Source organism: Bos indicus x Bos taurus, chromosome X (assembly GCF_003369695.1).
Source record: "Bos indicus x Bos taurus breed Angus x Brahman F1 hybrid chromosome X, Bos_hybrid_MaternalHap_v2.0, whole genome shotgun sequence".
Taxonomy (NCBI): Eukaryota; Metazoa; Chordata; class Mammalia; order Artiodactyla; family Bovidae; genus Bos; species Bos indicus x Bos taurus.
In genome coordinates this window covers 127,559,493-127,575,970 of record NC_040105.1, presented here as the reverse complement: position 1 = coordinate 127,575,970, position 16,478 = coordinate 127,559,493, and the positions used below count along the sequence as shown (strand labels likewise).

The 16,478-nt window shown below is 44.7% G+C and overlaps 1 protein-coding gene across 2 annotated transcripts in view; it reads right to left on the bottom strand.

Annotated features, from left to right (window-relative positions):
* PLAC1 (placenta specific 1) overlaps window positions 1-16,478 on the bottom strand; it is a 102,388-nt gene that overhangs the window by 67,423 nt on the left and 18,487 nt on the right. Inside the window, exon 1 of one of the 2 annotated variants that reach the window (XM_027534212.1) lies at window positions 10,391-10,585. The exons of the other annotated variant lie outside the window; for it this stretch is intronic. The gene's annotated coding sequence lies outside the window, so the exon portion shown is untranslated. Of the gene's footprint in view, window positions 1-10,390; window positions 10,586-16,478 lie in introns of those variants that run through there. 2 annotated transcript variants of the gene reach the window in all.

Here is a 16,478-nt window from a genome sequence, read left to right as displayed (position 1 = left end):
AATCAGACTGTGCCAATAAACTAGAGAAGAAATTGAAATAGAATAAAAAATGCCAAAAAAAAAAAAAAAAAAAAAGCATACACGTCAACCTTCTTGACACATAAAGATTTTAAAGGTAAATTGTACCAAACTTTGACGGGACATCCTCTTATCAATAAACAAACTGCTTCAGAACATTGAAAAAGATGGAAAGCTTCCAATTTATTTCCCCAAACTATCATTATAGTAAGTGGCTCGCTTAGCTGTGTCTGACTCTTTGTGACCCCATGGTCTATACAGTGCATGGAAGTCTCCAGGCCAGGAAACTGGAGTGGGTAACCTTTCCCTTCTCCAGGGGATCTCCCCAACCCAGGGATCGAACAAACCCAGGTCTCCCACATTGCAGGTGGATTCTTTACCAGCTGAGCCACAAGGGAAGCTCAAGAATACTGGAGTGGGTAGCCTGTCCCTTCTCCAGTGGATTTTCCTGACACAGGAATTGAACCAGGGTCTCCTGCATTGCAGGTGGATTTTTCACCAACTGAGCTATCAGGGAAGCCCAACTATCATTATACAAATACCAAACTGTACGAAGACAGAAAAATGACACTATACAAAAGCCCTAAATAAATTATTAGCAAATCAAATCCTGCACTTTTGAAAAAGAAGAATATAATAGAATCAATTAGGGTTTAATCCCAGAAATGCAAGGTTGTTTCACATTAGAAATAATATCAATGTAATTCATTATATTTGCATGTTAAATGAAAAAATGATATGATCATTTCAATAGATACAGCTAGAATATTTGACAAACACAGCACTCATTTGCTCTTAGAAAGCTCTAAGAAAACTAGAAATAAAAGGAAACTTTAATTTGATGAAGGCTATCTACCAGAAACCTACAGAAAATTCCTTTCTTAAAGAGGTAACAAACATAGCAGAGTTATTCAAAACAGTCTCTGAAGCTAGAGTGGAGGTTTGACTCTCCGTTCTGCCACTTACTAACTGTGTGGCCTGGGGTAAGCTATTTACCTTCTTTGCGCTTCAGTTTCCTCATCTATAAAAGGGAAATAATAATAATACCTATCTCATAACTTTGCTCAGTTCAGTTCAGTTGCTCAGTCATGTCTGACTATTTGAAACCCCATGGACAGCGTGCCAGGCTTCCCTGTCCTTCACTATCTGCCAGAGTTTGCACAAACTCATGTCCATTGAGTTGGTGATGCCATGCAACCATCTCATCCTTTGCCATCCCCCCTCCTCCTGCCTTCAATCTTTCCCAGCATCAGGGTCTTTTCTAATGAGTTGGCTCTTTGCATCAGTCACTATTTTCTGCTAGACATTTCTATTTGCAAGTGTTACCATCATCTCAAATTGAACATTGAACATTGAATCCATTTCCTTTCCTCCATGCCTGCTTTTCCTTTTGACTCCCGTTTTTCTGTCAATTGCACCACCGCTTTCCAAGTCATCTAGACTCAAAACTTTGGAACTCTTTTGGTCTTTTCCTTCTCTTTCATTTCCCATATCCAATTGCCAATTCTATCCAGTTAACCCCCTCCCAATATTTTAAAATGCTTTGTAATCTCACTCTCAAGTCTCTAGTTCAAGTCCATATGAACACACACCTGATATAGTAGATATCCCTCAGTCCCTGCCTAAGTCACTAAACACACCTCCAGGCCAATCTTACTCTAAGACCACTATCCCCAAATCATCCTCTTGCTTCAGAGTCTCTGCTGGCTTCTCACTTCCTGTTATATCCAGTCTATCTCCTCTGCTTGGTTGTCAAGGCTTTTCACCATCTAGCTGCACCTAACTTAACAAAGTGTATTTTTTTCCTAGTCCTTTAACGTGTATCCTCTGCTTTGGTAAGACCATTATCCTCAGCATCCTCACACACCTCCTTTATTTTTAAATTCAGTGACTTTGTTTAATTCCATGCCTTGTATTGTTCTGACTCTCTCTATGAGTGTCTCCAAACCACCCATTCTTCAGTGATCAGCTTAAATAGTGCCTGAATGATGCCATTTGTTAAACACTTAACTATGTGCTGGGTACTGTGTTCATTTAATCTCAGCAACTTAATGTGATAGCTGTTTATTAATTTTCATCCCATTTTACAGATAGGGTATAGTGATTTGTTCAAAGTTTCCATTAGTAATGGTGGATCTGGACTGCAAAGCCATGTTCATTGCACAACCCCAGAGCTCATGCTTTTAACCACCCTCCTGTGTTCTGACTCTCTGAGATGCCTCCCCTGGCTGCATCAACTCTCCCTGACATTCACTGTTTTGCCTGATATGTACTGTTGTCTCGTGTGTACAAGTTTGCTGCTGCTGCTAAGTTGCTTCAGTCATGTCTGACTCTGTGCGACCCCAGAGATGACAGCCCACCAGGCTCCCTCGTCCCTGCGATTCTCCAGGCAAGAACACTGGAGTGGGTTGCCACTTCCTTCTCCAATGCATGAAAGTGAAAAGTGAAAGTGAAGTCGCTCAGTCGTGTCCGACTCTTAGCGACCCCATGGGCTGCAGCCTACCAGGCTCCTCGGTCCATGGGGCTTTCCAGGCAAGAGTACTGGAGTGGGGTGCCATTGCCTTCTCCAGTGTACAAGTTTAGCTCCCAGCAAACTGTAAGTTCCTGGAAGTCGGGGTCCACATCTCATACTTCTCTGTGCCTCCACAATCGGCACTTGATCAATTGTTTGATCAAATATAGCTAGCATCGAGTCTTCAAGAAAGAAGGTTTGAGTAGCTTGAGGATAACACAAGCCCTCCCCATTCAAAAGCCTGTGCTCTAGAAAGGGAGGGGAGGGGTAGAATTACTAAATTTTTTTGAGATTGCCCCCCACCCCATCATGTCACCCCTGATGGTCAGGAATCTCTCTGCCTAGTTTAGTTCAATGTTGCAGGAAAAATCTCCCCTTTACATAAGGATTAGGCTGGGCCAGGTTTTGTTAGCATGTGAAAATGGAGCCAAATCTGTCAAGTTACAATTGTGCAAAATCTGAGTCCTGGGCATCTTCCAAAAGTGAGCCCAGGGAAAACTAATAGTTGTCCTACCTACCTCACAGGGTCCTGGCAAGAATCAAGTGAGATAATGGATATGAGCACAGTTTGGAAAGTAGCAATGAAAACAGCTTGCTGCTTGAGCCTGGAGCAGAGCAAGCAGAACTCTTTGGTGATATCAAGGCCATGGCCAGGTGAAGGGTGGGAGCGCTTCAGAAATTCTTGGACTCACCATTTCCCAAAGGCTGAACAGCTTTGCTTTCCGGCAATTCTTGGGAAAATCCACTTTATCATGAGGCTCCTTCAGCTCCATGTGAATTTATCCTTGACTTCCCTTTTCCTTTTTCTAATTACACTTACTCAGCTAGTCCACAATACTCTGGGGGCTTCTGAAAGATAAGCTAACTTTCCCTCCTTTTGGTGCATTGAAAAGACAGTATTTTGCTAATGGTTTACATTTAGCTTTCAAACCTCTCTCCAAGGTCAAGAGCAAGTGATGAGGGAAAAACACACTCAGGTTGCTATCTCCTGTGGATCATCTATATATGATAGCAGCCCCTGGATGTTAATAAATAAATAAGGAACACTTCTGTTTCCCCTGGAAAGACCAAATTCCCCCGAATTCAAGTGTTGGAAGCCTCAAGAGAATTTAGGAGTCTAGGTTGGAATAAAGTTGGAGGTAAAAGAAGAGACTTTTGTAAGAGACAAAGTTTGGGTTCAAAGGATTCTGATTCTGAAAGTGAAGGGCTTTGGGGGAGCCAGGGGAGAGTGAGCTCAGCTTGGCCAGAGAAGAGGAGAAAGTGCCGACTGTGCAGGGACTGTAGCCAAAGGGCTCTGGATGGAGAATAGACCTGGCTTGCAGAGGTAGCCAAAGGTATTCTGACCAGGGAATTGAGCAAGATTTATCACCTAAGTTGGCCTAGACTGGACAGAGCTTGGCTTTGAGTCTGTTTTATGTGTTGGGCATGCATTCATCCCTCCCTCCTGTAAGAGCCTTCAGATATAGAGCCATCACTCTCAGGGAAATGGGGACAAGGGGAGTTTGTCAAGAGTGGGGACAGAACCTGAGAAACCAAGCTGCGAACGTACCCCTAAGCCTCTGAAGGCAGCCTTACAGGCAGGAAATAGCAGCCTCCACTCCCTCCCAAGCTCCTGGGCCACTGGCTACCCTATCGGATTTGAACAGCGCACACCCGGCAGACTTGGCAGCTGACCAGGAAGCTCAGCACTGTATCCCATCCTGTGAGCTCCTAGGTCCCAGCTTCCACGTACCAAATGCCATCTCTCCATGTTTGGTTCTAGAACACTGATCCATATGAGCTGAGCTGTGGCACTGAGCTAGGGGAACACTGTGTGTGTGCGTGTGTGCGCGCGTGTGTGTTGAGGGGTTTCCAAGTGGCCCCAGCCTCAGCTTCTCTGACTGCAGGCTTCAGAGGGTGCCTGTGCCTGTGAACTTTGCTCGACTGTGACTGCTGGAGGGAGAGAGATGAGAGTAGGCTCCCGCTGGTTCTGTCCCACACTCCCCGTTATGATAGGCAGTGAAGCAAATCATTTGGGCAATTGCCTGACCTTAATGGGATAGAAAGGGCTCCTCTCTTGCCTGCAAGGAACATCCAAGTATGTGCTTACTGTTTAGTTTTCCTGGAAAAATAATTTCTCTGGCAAGCTCAGGAGGGTGAATTTGCCTTCAGAAAAGAATTGTGTCACATCCATAACCCCTGCGGCCCCCTCATGCATTTCCATGGCTGAAAAACTTGCATTCAGTGGGAGAGCAACCCAAACATCTGCTAAGAACAGTTTTTAGCTTTTACATAAAGAAAACTGTGTTGTGTAAAGAAAAATAGAGATCCATGATCGGGCAGCAATTGGTAACCCAGTAGTCCACTGACACGTAGAGCTTTTGGACGGAGAATGCAAGATATAAATTAGGTCGATTATGGGAGTACCCCTCCTTCTTGGAATTCTGCCCTTTGTACATCCATCCCTTTGTATCTGAAAGACCTTTAGAAGAAGCTTCTGGAGTCACATGCTGAAGAGTAAAGTATGCCCAGAAGGAATCCCAGTCGAAACCAGATCCAACGATAACAGTTGTCCCTTCAGTGGAGTTGAGAATCCTTGGGATGGGACAGAGGATTGCTGGGAGTAGCAGGAGGAGGAAGCCTGAGTGACAAAAATGGGTCCAGGCAAGGAAAGGGGAGATGGGGCATGGCTCACTCTGGATATCGCAGATAGAAAGGGCATCATAGCCCATCTACACGAGTGTGTTCAAAAAAAATTTTTTTTTAAACATTGGAATCCTTCGTTCAAACACAGAACCAAAAAATGAATACAAGTGGGGCTGCTCTGGTTAAAGTGGGGTGAGGGCCCCGAGGCTCTGTTTCCTCAGCTTCTCTTTCTCTCGCTGAAGCTAAGAGAAAAGGGACATAGAACCACACCCTGTTGGATAGTGAAAACTGATTGTTCAACAAAGATTGGGGGAGTTGACTTGTTGAATAAAGTCATTGTTAAACATTAAATTAGGTATATTGGCAATTAAATTATATTCAAGATATAAGGCTGATACATACTGAATACTCATCACTTCCAAATTATCTTGCTACACTTCACTATTATCTATGCTCTTGATTTACATCTGTTATGCCTATGTGGTAGAAACACCCTATGATAGTGCACAGGTGGACATCTCATCCCAACTCTTTTTTAAAAATTAAAAAAATAATTGGGGCCACATTGCACCTCATGCAGGATCTTAGTTTCCTGACCAGGGGTCGAACCCATGATCCCTGCAGTGGAAGCTCAGAGTCTAACCACTGGGCTGCTAGGGAAGTCCCTCTTTATGACTGTTCCATGACAACATACTGAGAGCCTGAAATTGGCCTTGGTGGGAGTGTTTACACCATGTGAAAGTGTGGAAATCTGCAAATGCTATAAATCAGCATCCTTCTCTTCCACTAACTGAGAGGGCCAATTGTTAAACTTTTTACCAGTGGACCACTGACTATACTGTCAGTCCTCACTTCTCCAGAAACTATCCTTACAGCAACCTCAGTCATGAAGAGTGTGCTTCAGAACTCAGGAAGGGAAGAGGAAAGGTAGCCAAGTGACGGTATCATAAACATAGACCCTTTACTCTGTGGAAGAGACAAGCCACTACACGGCTCCAGTCCATGCAGATATGTGTTTAATGAGGCAGATGAGAAGCAACCTGGTGATAACAGCATGGATGGACACCTGACCCTGGGAAGTCCCAATGTCACAATCTTGAGTCATACTTTAAGGGCAAATGCAACCCAGCTTATTCCTAAGACCTTCAAAGATTCTCCTAAGACCATCAAAGACCCTTACTCCAAAGACCTTCCCTGCCTCACAGCCCAGCACAGTTCAGCAAGTGGCCCTGTTGATCCTTATGACTCTCTCTGCTGCTGCTGCTAAGTCACTTCAGTCATGTCCGACTCTGTGCGACCCACCAGGCTCCACCGTCCCTGGGATCCTCCAGGCAAGAACACTGGAGTGGGTTGCCATTTCCTTTTCCAATGCAGGAAAGTGAAAAGTGAAAGTGAAGTCGCTCAGTTATGTCCGACCCTCAACGACCCCATGGACTGTAGCCTTCCAGGCTCCTTCGTCCATGGGATTTTCCAGGCAAGAGTACCGGAGTGGGGGTGCCATTGCCTTCTGCTATGACTCTCTCTGCTGCTGCTGCTAAGTTGCTTCAGTTGTGTCCGACTCTGTGCGACCCCATAGACGGCAGCCCACCAGGCTCCCCCGTCCCTGGGATTCTCCAGGCAAGAACACTGGAGTGGGTTGCCATTTCCTTCTCCAATGCATGAAAATGAAAAGTGAAAGTGAAGTTGCTCAGTTGTGTCCAACTTTTAGCAACCCCATGGACTGCAGCCTTCCAGGCTCCTCTGTCCATGGGATTTTCCAGGCAAGAGTACTGGAGTGGGGTGCCATTGCCTTCTCCGATGACTCTCTCTAAAGGGGCTAAATTACAGGCAGAACAAACCCACAAAGAAGCTCCAGGTCTGTGGTGTCTCCCAGTGTCCGGAGCACCTAACACAGTATTTGGCACATAGAAGGCCCTTAATAATGATTTATTGAAAGAAGGAACCGATTTTTCAAAGCCAATCCCTCGTCTCTTTCCCACAATTTCTCCTTTACTGCCCCTCACCCCCAATCATCTCTGTCCTTCCTCTTCTCTCTCTTCTGGGCCTGCTCCCTTTACTTCCAGTCTTTCATCCCCTCTTCTCTGTCCCCTCTCTTCCTCTGTCCTCTTCATGCCCTCAGACTGCCAGTTGTCACCCACTTTCCCCTCCTCACCCACCCAAACACCCATCTTGCAAAGTCCTGCTTGAAGCCCTGCAGACTGGAGACGGTTCCCCCCAGACCCAAAGTGTCTTTTAGTGGAAAAGTCCCTTTGTCCACAGTCTTTACAAAAGGAAACTCAGTCATCTAGAGCCAAACACTTCCCTTTTCTCATTTCTCAACTTATACTGGCACACAGGTGTGTATTTTCCAAGTGCCTCTGCTGTGCCCCAAGCACCTTGTATGCCTTTAATGTCCTCACAACCTCATTTGCCACATCTAGAGTTCATAGCATTGCTGGAGACACGGTTGAATGTATTTCCCGATTTTAATTAAGCCTTTTTGGATTACAGTGACCCAGATGCAACCATCTAGCCAGCTTAGGCAGACTCCAAAAGAAGCCTAGGCTGGAACTGCTGGGTAAAACTCACTGTGCAGACAAGTTGAATTGATCGGGAGAGACAAGTTAAAGGTAAGTTTAAGAAAAGTAATCTGATGGATTCTAGCATGCTAGCTGACTTCTAGAAGCTCTGCTACTGAATAGATGGGCTGTGCTGGCCACATGACTTGACCTCTCTGGGCCTCAGTTTCCACATCTGTAAAATGAAGGCAATGAGAATACCCACCTCACAGGGTTTTGATGAGGATGAATTAAACGATACATCTAATATGCTTACTCTAGCACTTGGCACAGAGTATGTGCCTTTAAAAGTGTGATGGGGGGTACTTCTCTGGTGGTCCAGTGCTTAAGAATCCACCTGCCAGTGGAGGAGTCACAAGTTTGATTCCTGGTCTGGAAAGATCTCTCACGCTGTAGGCCTACACGCCCACACGCCACAACTACTGAGCCCACGTGCTGCAACCACTGAAGCCTGTGCACCCTAGAACCCGTGCTCCATGGCAAGAGAGCTCACCCATGAGCAACCCATGCACCGAGCTAGAGAGTAGCTCCTGCTTGCTGCAGCTAGAGAAAAAAGCCTGGATGCAGCAACGAAGACCCAGCCTGGACAATTTTTTTTTTTTTTTTAAAGTGTGTGGGTAGTGGGAGGATAATGAAAAATTTTTTTAAAAATTCAGAGCTGTGGAGTTCTTAAGAGGCATAGCAGAGTCGGAGTAAATTGTTTTGTAAGGTCCTTGAGGCCTGCTCCCTCAGCCATGAGGCTCCTGCCACTGCCCCCCGCCACTGGAGTCTGTGCCACTGAACCATGGGGCACGAGGAAGCGTCTGGGGTTAGCAGGCTCACAAAAGATGTGGGAAGCATACACACTTGGCATGGTCATGGTAACCACACAGTTAGGGGATTGGAGACCGTGTGATGGTTTCCCGGTGTCCCAGTCAATAGGGCCCGTGTGTGCCCGTGGGGCCACAGCAGACCGTCTTGGCCCAGGTCCCTCATGCACTTCCTGACTTTGCCTCTCCCTGGGCCCCACACCTCACTTCCCTCATTCCCAAAGGGTCTACTAGGACCAGGTGGGCTGGCCCTGGGCCCTCTAGGCTTCCTTTCCTGGCACCCCACTCCAGTACTCTTGCCTGGAAAATCCCATGGATGGAGGAGCCTGGTGGGCTGCAGTCCATGGGGTCGCTAAGAGTCGGACACGACTCAGCAACTTCACTTTCACTTTTCACTTTCATGCATTGGAGAAGGAAATGGCAACCCACTCCAGTGTTCTTGCCTGGAGAATCCCAGGGACAAGGGAGCCTGGTGGGCTGCCGACTATGGGGTCACACAGAGTCAGACACGACTGAAGTGACTTAGCAGCAGCCCACTGTCCAGGCTCACACCCAAGACCAGACCCAGTTCTACCTTCCCTTTTGCATTTGTTTTTTTTACTTTAAGTGAAAAACTGATCTTAAAAGATTGAGGATCCTGTCTGTACCTCCAAGACACTGGATTTAGAGAAGACAGGGTGACTTCAGTGCTTGACACTGAAATCTGAACCTTTCTGGCAGTGTGACAAATCAAGGGCCCCTCTGGCATTTTGGGTCCCTTACATGATGTGGAGGCCTGGCTGCCTCCTCTACCTAGTCCCACCTCAGGGGGTGATTTAGATAAATGTCTGGGGTTTCCAGGACTCCTGAAGGGACTTACTGGGGGTCGGCACCAGGCTATCTGGGTCTCTGGGCCCTCCAGGCCCCACAGAGCTCAGGCTCTTGTCTCAGGATTGTTCTTGAAAAACTGTGATTGAGTCTCCTTGGACTGCTTTTAGTAGGGGTTCAATTCCACAGATCTTAAAAAAAAGTCATTTCTTAGAAATTCAAGTCCATATCAGGAATGATAATGGGATGGCTGCCTCCCAAGGTTTGCAAGCTGTTCAGGATTTAGCTGCAAAAAAAAAAAAAAGAAAAGAAAGAAAGAAAGAAAAAGAGAAAAAAGAAAGGAATCCAGTCCCTTTTTGTTAATAGTGCCAATGCTTTCATTTTTCAGGCAATTTCAGTTCAATCCCAGATCTGGTTTCTGGAGTCACATTTTTCCAATCAAACCTTCTCATTTGCAGGGAGGACCCTGATGTTGGAGTAGAGGATTTGAATTTGCCCAGGTGCTGGCAGTTAGGGAGGGTTTTCATATGCAAAGTTGCACATGCTTTGGAAATGTGACCCCCCAGATTGCAACAGGAGGCAATCATCTCTGGTGAGCAAGGGCAGAGGGCGGAAGCTCGCATGGGAGCTTGTGAGCTCTGTCCTTGGACCTCCGCGTTTCTCTGGCGTCTTGCCTCCTCTGTCTACTCTGCATTAACTAGCACCATTAGTGGGAGTTCCACCCCTCAGAGTAATCTTGTCACCGGAGGCCCAGCCGTGTTTCTCCAACTGTTTATGGCAGCATTTCCCAAGCTCGGGAGCTTGTTCAAAAAATACCCAAGTATTCTTCAGATCAGGTAAGTTCAGAAAGCCCAGGAAATTTCCACCCAGATGCTCCCCTGCCTTGCATCACCCCAAGTACAATATGATTACAACTATACGCATCCTAGAAGCAACTCATCCTCAAAACTAGCCTGAAAGAATGAGGCAGGTCTATACATTGTCCTATGGAACGATCTCTGAGAAGTCTGGAAACTTATACAAAAAGTGAGCTGCCAGCATTGCAGCGGAAGCTTGCTTACCAGGCCTCTGTGGAGCCAACTCTCAGGAGTTTCCATTCCATTTCCTCTGTAAAATGCACCGACACTGGATGCCCAGGAACACCTCTCCCTGGTAGATCCAGGCACTTCTTTAACGGACTTTTAATTAACTGACCAACTACTCCCCCAACTGCATAGATAAAAGAGTCTATTGCAGCTAACAAAAAGATTTATAGCATGAACTCTATTTTACAAAAGGATCTACAAACATAAATACAGCCTCGTAAATGCAGATAATATTTCAAGACACGTGAACAGTGGTTGCTTCTGGGAAGGGAGTACTGAGTGTGTAGGGTAGAAATGTTCACTACATATCCTTTTTTGTATGGGTTAACTTTTTACTATGTTCATATTTTTGGGAATTATTTTAACCCAAATCTTATTTTGAAAAATTTCAAACACACATAGAGTTTTAAAAAAAGAAGTACAATGAATACACATTATACCCATTAAATTCCACAATTAACTTGTTGATATATTTGCTGTATATTTCTATTGATCAATCTAGTTATACGTACACATATTTTTTTCTTTGTTGAGCTACTTGATTGTAACTTACAGGCATCATGCCACACTACCCTAAATTCTTCAGAATGACTCTCCTAAGAATAAGGAAATTCTCCTTCTTCACCACAAATCATTATTACAGCTAAGAAACTAAATAAAATATCTTGTAGTTTCCAATTCATATTCAAATTGTCCCAATATCCTATGTCTTATAGAGTCCTTTTAAATAAAAAAATCCAAAATCAAGGTTCATGTATTGTGCCAACTCATGTCTTTTTAGAGTAATTGATTCTGCGGTGGTGTGTGGCCTTAATTTTTGTGTCTGTGTGTGTGACATTGACTTTTTGAAGAGTTCAGGTCAGTGGTGTTGTAGAATATCTCATATTCTGAATTTGTTAGTTTCCTCATAGTATACATTCTTTTTTTAGTACAATTAATAGCAATAGTAATAAAGGAAATCAGACCCTGCTTCATATAAACATCAATCTTCAAACTAGCTCACCTTCCCAGTATCTCCAGTATCAGCATTATGAATCTTCTGGTTCTCAGATCTGATACTTTAATCCCCTTGCCCTGTATTCTCTGTATGCAGTCAGTTCCCAAGACTGTCAGTTTGCCCTTTGACATGCCTCATGTTTTTATGTCTTCTCCAGTCCCACTACGCCTCTGCCCCCAGGTCAGGCCTTTAATCCTCATCCTTAAACTACTGCCACTGCTTTCTAACTGACCCCTCTGGTGCCAGAATCTTCCCCTAAACATCTGTGCCCCAAGTATATAAAACAAACATTGCCTTCATCGTGTCACTCTCTTTGAAAATGTCAGTGGCTCCCTAGCTCCTACTTCCCAGCAAAGGCCCATCTTTTTTCACCTTTGAATACCAGCCTCCAGCATCAGAGACAGAGCCCCACTTAAATTCCAGTGCTGCCAATTACTTGCTAAGTGACCCTGCACAAGTCACTAGGCTTCTCTGCCCTTCCATTTTCTTACTCGTAAAATGGAAATAATAACTGTGCCTAATTCTCAAGTTTGTCCAGCATATGTCTGCCGAGCTCCCCGTCCTTGTAAGGGTCTCTTCAAATCTTGCCCTTTCTTGGAGTCCCAGCTGAAGCCCTGCTGCTTCCAGGAAGACTTCCTATCCACAGCAGCCCCCCTACCCCCACCCGCAGCCACCCTGTGAATTTCCATAACCCTTGTGGTCTACGGGGAATACTTTAGCAGATGCTAGTTGCTATGGACTGAATGTTTGTGTCCCTTCAAAATTCATATGTTGAAACCTAATCCCTGATGTTTACATTTTCCTCTTATCTGCTAGTTTGGACCGCTGGGGCCCCTTGAGGGCAGGAGATCTGTCTGTTGTTTGTCCTAGAGTTTAGAGAGCTAGTGCTGTGCTGAGCGTCAGCAGCTCTGAGCTTATCACACCACTGGATGTGGGAAGATGTTTGTGGATCTTTACAGTCCTCCATTTAACCCTGAGAAAATAGGGCTCTGAGAATTTCTGCCTCAGGTGAGATGAGAAGGGCCAAGGCCTACGACCATCATCCAGATGATCGTAGTCATGGCTCCTATATACAGAGTGGCTATTATGTGTCCAGCACTTTGCATATATGCTCTATTTGATTCCAACTAGATAAAGAAACAGAGACTCAGAGGGGAAGAAACTCACCCAAGGTCACCCAGCTATTAACAGCTGAACTTGGATTTTGAAGCCAAGTTTGCCTAAGTACAGACTCCATATTCTTTCCCTGCTGCCTCTGGAGTAACAGTGAACGAACACTGTGTTGATGGAAGGAAGGATGACTTATTTGAGATGCTCTGATTAGGACCAAATTTATTCCAGTTCTCTCCTTTACAAGTGAGAATGCCCACCCCAAGGGTAGTGTCATATTACCAGTGATGGGGCAGCTTCCCTGAGGAGGCTGCCTCCCTTCAGAACTGAGACCAGAGACAGGCTTCTCTGTGATCATGGGACAGAATGAAGCAAAGCAGCTCACATTGAAGAAGGATTTAGGATCCCTTTATGTGCCTTAAAGGGCCTCAAACTGGGTTCATGGGAACTCCAAGAGGGTTAAAAGCGATGATAAGGAAATAAGTAGGAGAGCAAAGGAAGAGAGAATGATGAGACAAGTAAACAGGGGCCAGCATAGGAGATGAGCTTAGGAAATACATGTTTAGGGGAGTCCACCAGGAAATCCAAAAGAACACCCCCTGTAATTGGGGAGTGGTGTATTTGTGTGTGTATGCTATTGATTTTATCAATATATGTATGTGTGCATATGTGTGTGTGTGTTGGTTCAGTCTTTGGATTTAAATAAAGAACAGACCAAATTCAGAGTCAAACTACCTCCTTCTCAGCAGCTACTTCATCACCCCGGCGTCACATTTCCCAGCTGGAGGGCAGTAATTGCATGGCCAGATCTGGACCCATCTGGGAAACACCAGGGTCTTCCTGAATCGTCATCCACCATGCTGACTGCCAAAGGCATAAGGTGACCTAAGTGAAGCCTTCACACAGGCCATATGCACAGAGTCATAAAACCCCAAGGGAATGTGGCAACAGAGTCAGAGCTGGCAAGTCTGCCAAATTTCCAAGGGGAAGAAGGAACTTGCTGCATCTGTATTTGCCCCCAGGATTGGAAAAATATATCTCAGTCACTGGAACTGAAGGGGGTGGCCTTTACCTTCATAGGAGAGTCACTGTTTATACAAATACTGCTGATGGCCTGATATATGTGTGTATCTTAATATAAATAGAGCTATATACTTACTTTGCCAGATTGCATCAGCTACCTGTTCAACGTTTTACTCTGGTGCTGAACAAAAACAGTCTGAAAATCAGAATAATCTATGGCCTCTGAAGTGTTTCCACTTGGCTATTTTGCTTTGAGAGTAAAAGAAACCCAGATCAGGTGCTTGTCCTTGAGCTAGTCACTGATTGAATGCATTACACCTCTTTTTGTTTGTTAGAAACTGTATCTTTTTGACAGAGCTCATTCACAGGAACGAGGAGGGCGGGGGCCCACACCATGGCAGCGGTGGTGGTAAAGCTAAGAGAAACGAGTGAGCTGAAGGCTTGTAGGACTTAGAGAAATCAGTGAGCTGAAGGCTTGTTGCCAATGTGGTGTTTCATTTCTTAATTCAGTAAGCATATGTCAAGTGTACCAGGCCCCGTGCTAGGGTTAGGGGATACAAATGCAAATAAAACATGTCCTTTTGTGTACTGGGTTCTCTCAAGGATCTCATGGCCAAATGACAGCTAAGCCTCTTTAGAAAGAACATGCAGGGATTTCTGTTCATTTCAGTTGCCTGAGTTGTAGCAGGAAGCTCCTCTTCCACTACAAATGCATTGTTTTTAGAAAATTTAAATATGCAGCAGAGATCAAAAACGAAAACCAAGCAAACAAATTCTAGAACCAGAAATGAAGAGGTAGCTCAGAGCCATAACCGCTCCACAGTCTACAAAGGGATTCAAAGTGGACATGAGTCCCAGGTTCAGGGTTTTAGTGGCAGAGTGGGGGATGGGGGTGGGATTTGAACTCCTCTAGAAAGGGCTTCCCTGGTGGCTCAGAGGTTGAAGCATCTGCCTGCAATGCAAGAGACCCGGGTTCAATCCCTCTGTCAGGAAAATCCCCTGGAAAAGGAAATGGTAACCCACTCCAGTACTCTTGCCTGGAGAATCCCATGGAGGGAGGAGCCTGGTAGGCTACAGTCCACAGGGTCGTAAAGAGTCGGACACGACTGAACTACTTCACTTCACTTCAGAAATCCGGCAGCTAGAAGTGGTGGCCCATAAATGTGGACAGGTATAGAAGAATAAAAACAATTCAGAAGTGTCCTGGCTACTTTGAGCTGAGAGTGGGGAGATAGTCACATTAACCTGAGTTATGCAAATAAGCCTCCCAGGTAAAGCAATTCTTGCCATGTAACAGTAATATGCTGATCAAGTGCTTCATTAAGTGTGGGTACTGTACTAAGGGCTTTGCTTATACTAACAAATTCTTAGAATAGCCCTATTTTTAAAGATTCTGAACCTAAAGAACAGAAAGATTAAGTAACTGGCCTAAGGCCACACAGCTACTATGTGGCGGAGCCAGAACTCAAATCCAGATAGTATAGCACATGGATCTGTGTCTGTCACTATGATTCTGAAGATGAACTCATAGCCAAAACTTGCTGAGTCCCCAAGGAAATAAGCCACTGTGAGACTAGCATGACAAAGGGGAGAATTCACACCTTAAGAATTATAGCAAATACAGAAATATGAAAGGGACTTTAAAATAAGTATGGTTTGAATGTTCAAAAAATTTTTTAAAGGAATAAGAATTATAAGAGCAAAATAGAATAGTTTGAAAAATACAGGTAGACTTGAAAAAGAACAAAAACATGAAACTGAAATGGGAGAAATATAGATAAACAGCAAACCAGATGCAGTTGAAAGGAGGATTAGTGAACTAGAAGCTAGATCTGAGGAAATCATCAAGGATGCAAGACAGAAGAATAAAGAAATGGAAAGTATTAGAAAGATGTTACACACTACATGGAGGATACAAGGAGAGTTTCTAACAAGTGTCCAGTAAGAGAATAGAGTGAATGAGGAAGAGGCAGTATTTGAAACATACTAGAGGAAAATTTCCAAGTTGTTGAATACCAGGAGTCCTCTAACTTCCTGTCTTAATATCAAGCTCAGTAACCTGCAGGTAGGTCATCAGTCCTTATGGGAAGAGGCCAGCATCTTAACTCTACCACTGCTACTGTAATAGCTCAAAAGTGCCACATTCTTTATATAGACCAATATTCCCAACCTTTTTTTTTTTTTTCCCCGTTACCACTTCCCTCCTCTTGGGAGACTTTTAAAATAATTTTTCCTAATCATATTCCCCTCATGAAAATTTGATGCCAAAGATATATATCTGTTTGTGTACTGGATGGACATTTGTGCTTTATACAAGCATGATATAGGCTGTTCCCATCACCTGAGATGAAGGCTATTCTACTTTGCTCTCCCTCTTCCATTGCCTGACTTCCTATGCGTTCATCACATATCAGATTAAATGTCACATCCTCAACCCCTCTACAGTAGGTCAGGCTCCTGTTATATAATCTTATTTAAGGAACTTATGAAAAGTCTAAGTGAACAATAATCTGTGTAATTATTGATTCAGCAGGATTAATGTCTATCTTGTATTCTGCTGTATTTCTAGTGCTCAGCACAGTGGCTGCCACATGGTAGATGCTCAAGTTCTGTTCAGTTCAATCGCTCAGTCATGCCCGACTCTTTGGGACCCCATGAACCGCAGCATGCCAGGCCTCCCTGTCCATCACCAACTCCCGGAGTCCACCCAAACCCATATCCATTGAGTCCGTGATGCCATCCAACCATCTCATCCTCTGTCATCCCCTTCTCCTCCTGCCCTCAATCTTTCCCAGCACAGGGTCTTTTCCAATGAGTGAGCTCTTTGCATCAGGGGGCCAAAGTATTGGAGTTTCAGCTTCAACATCAGTCCCTCCAATGAACACCCAGGACTGATCTCCTTTAGGATGGACTGATTTGATCTCCTTGGAGTCC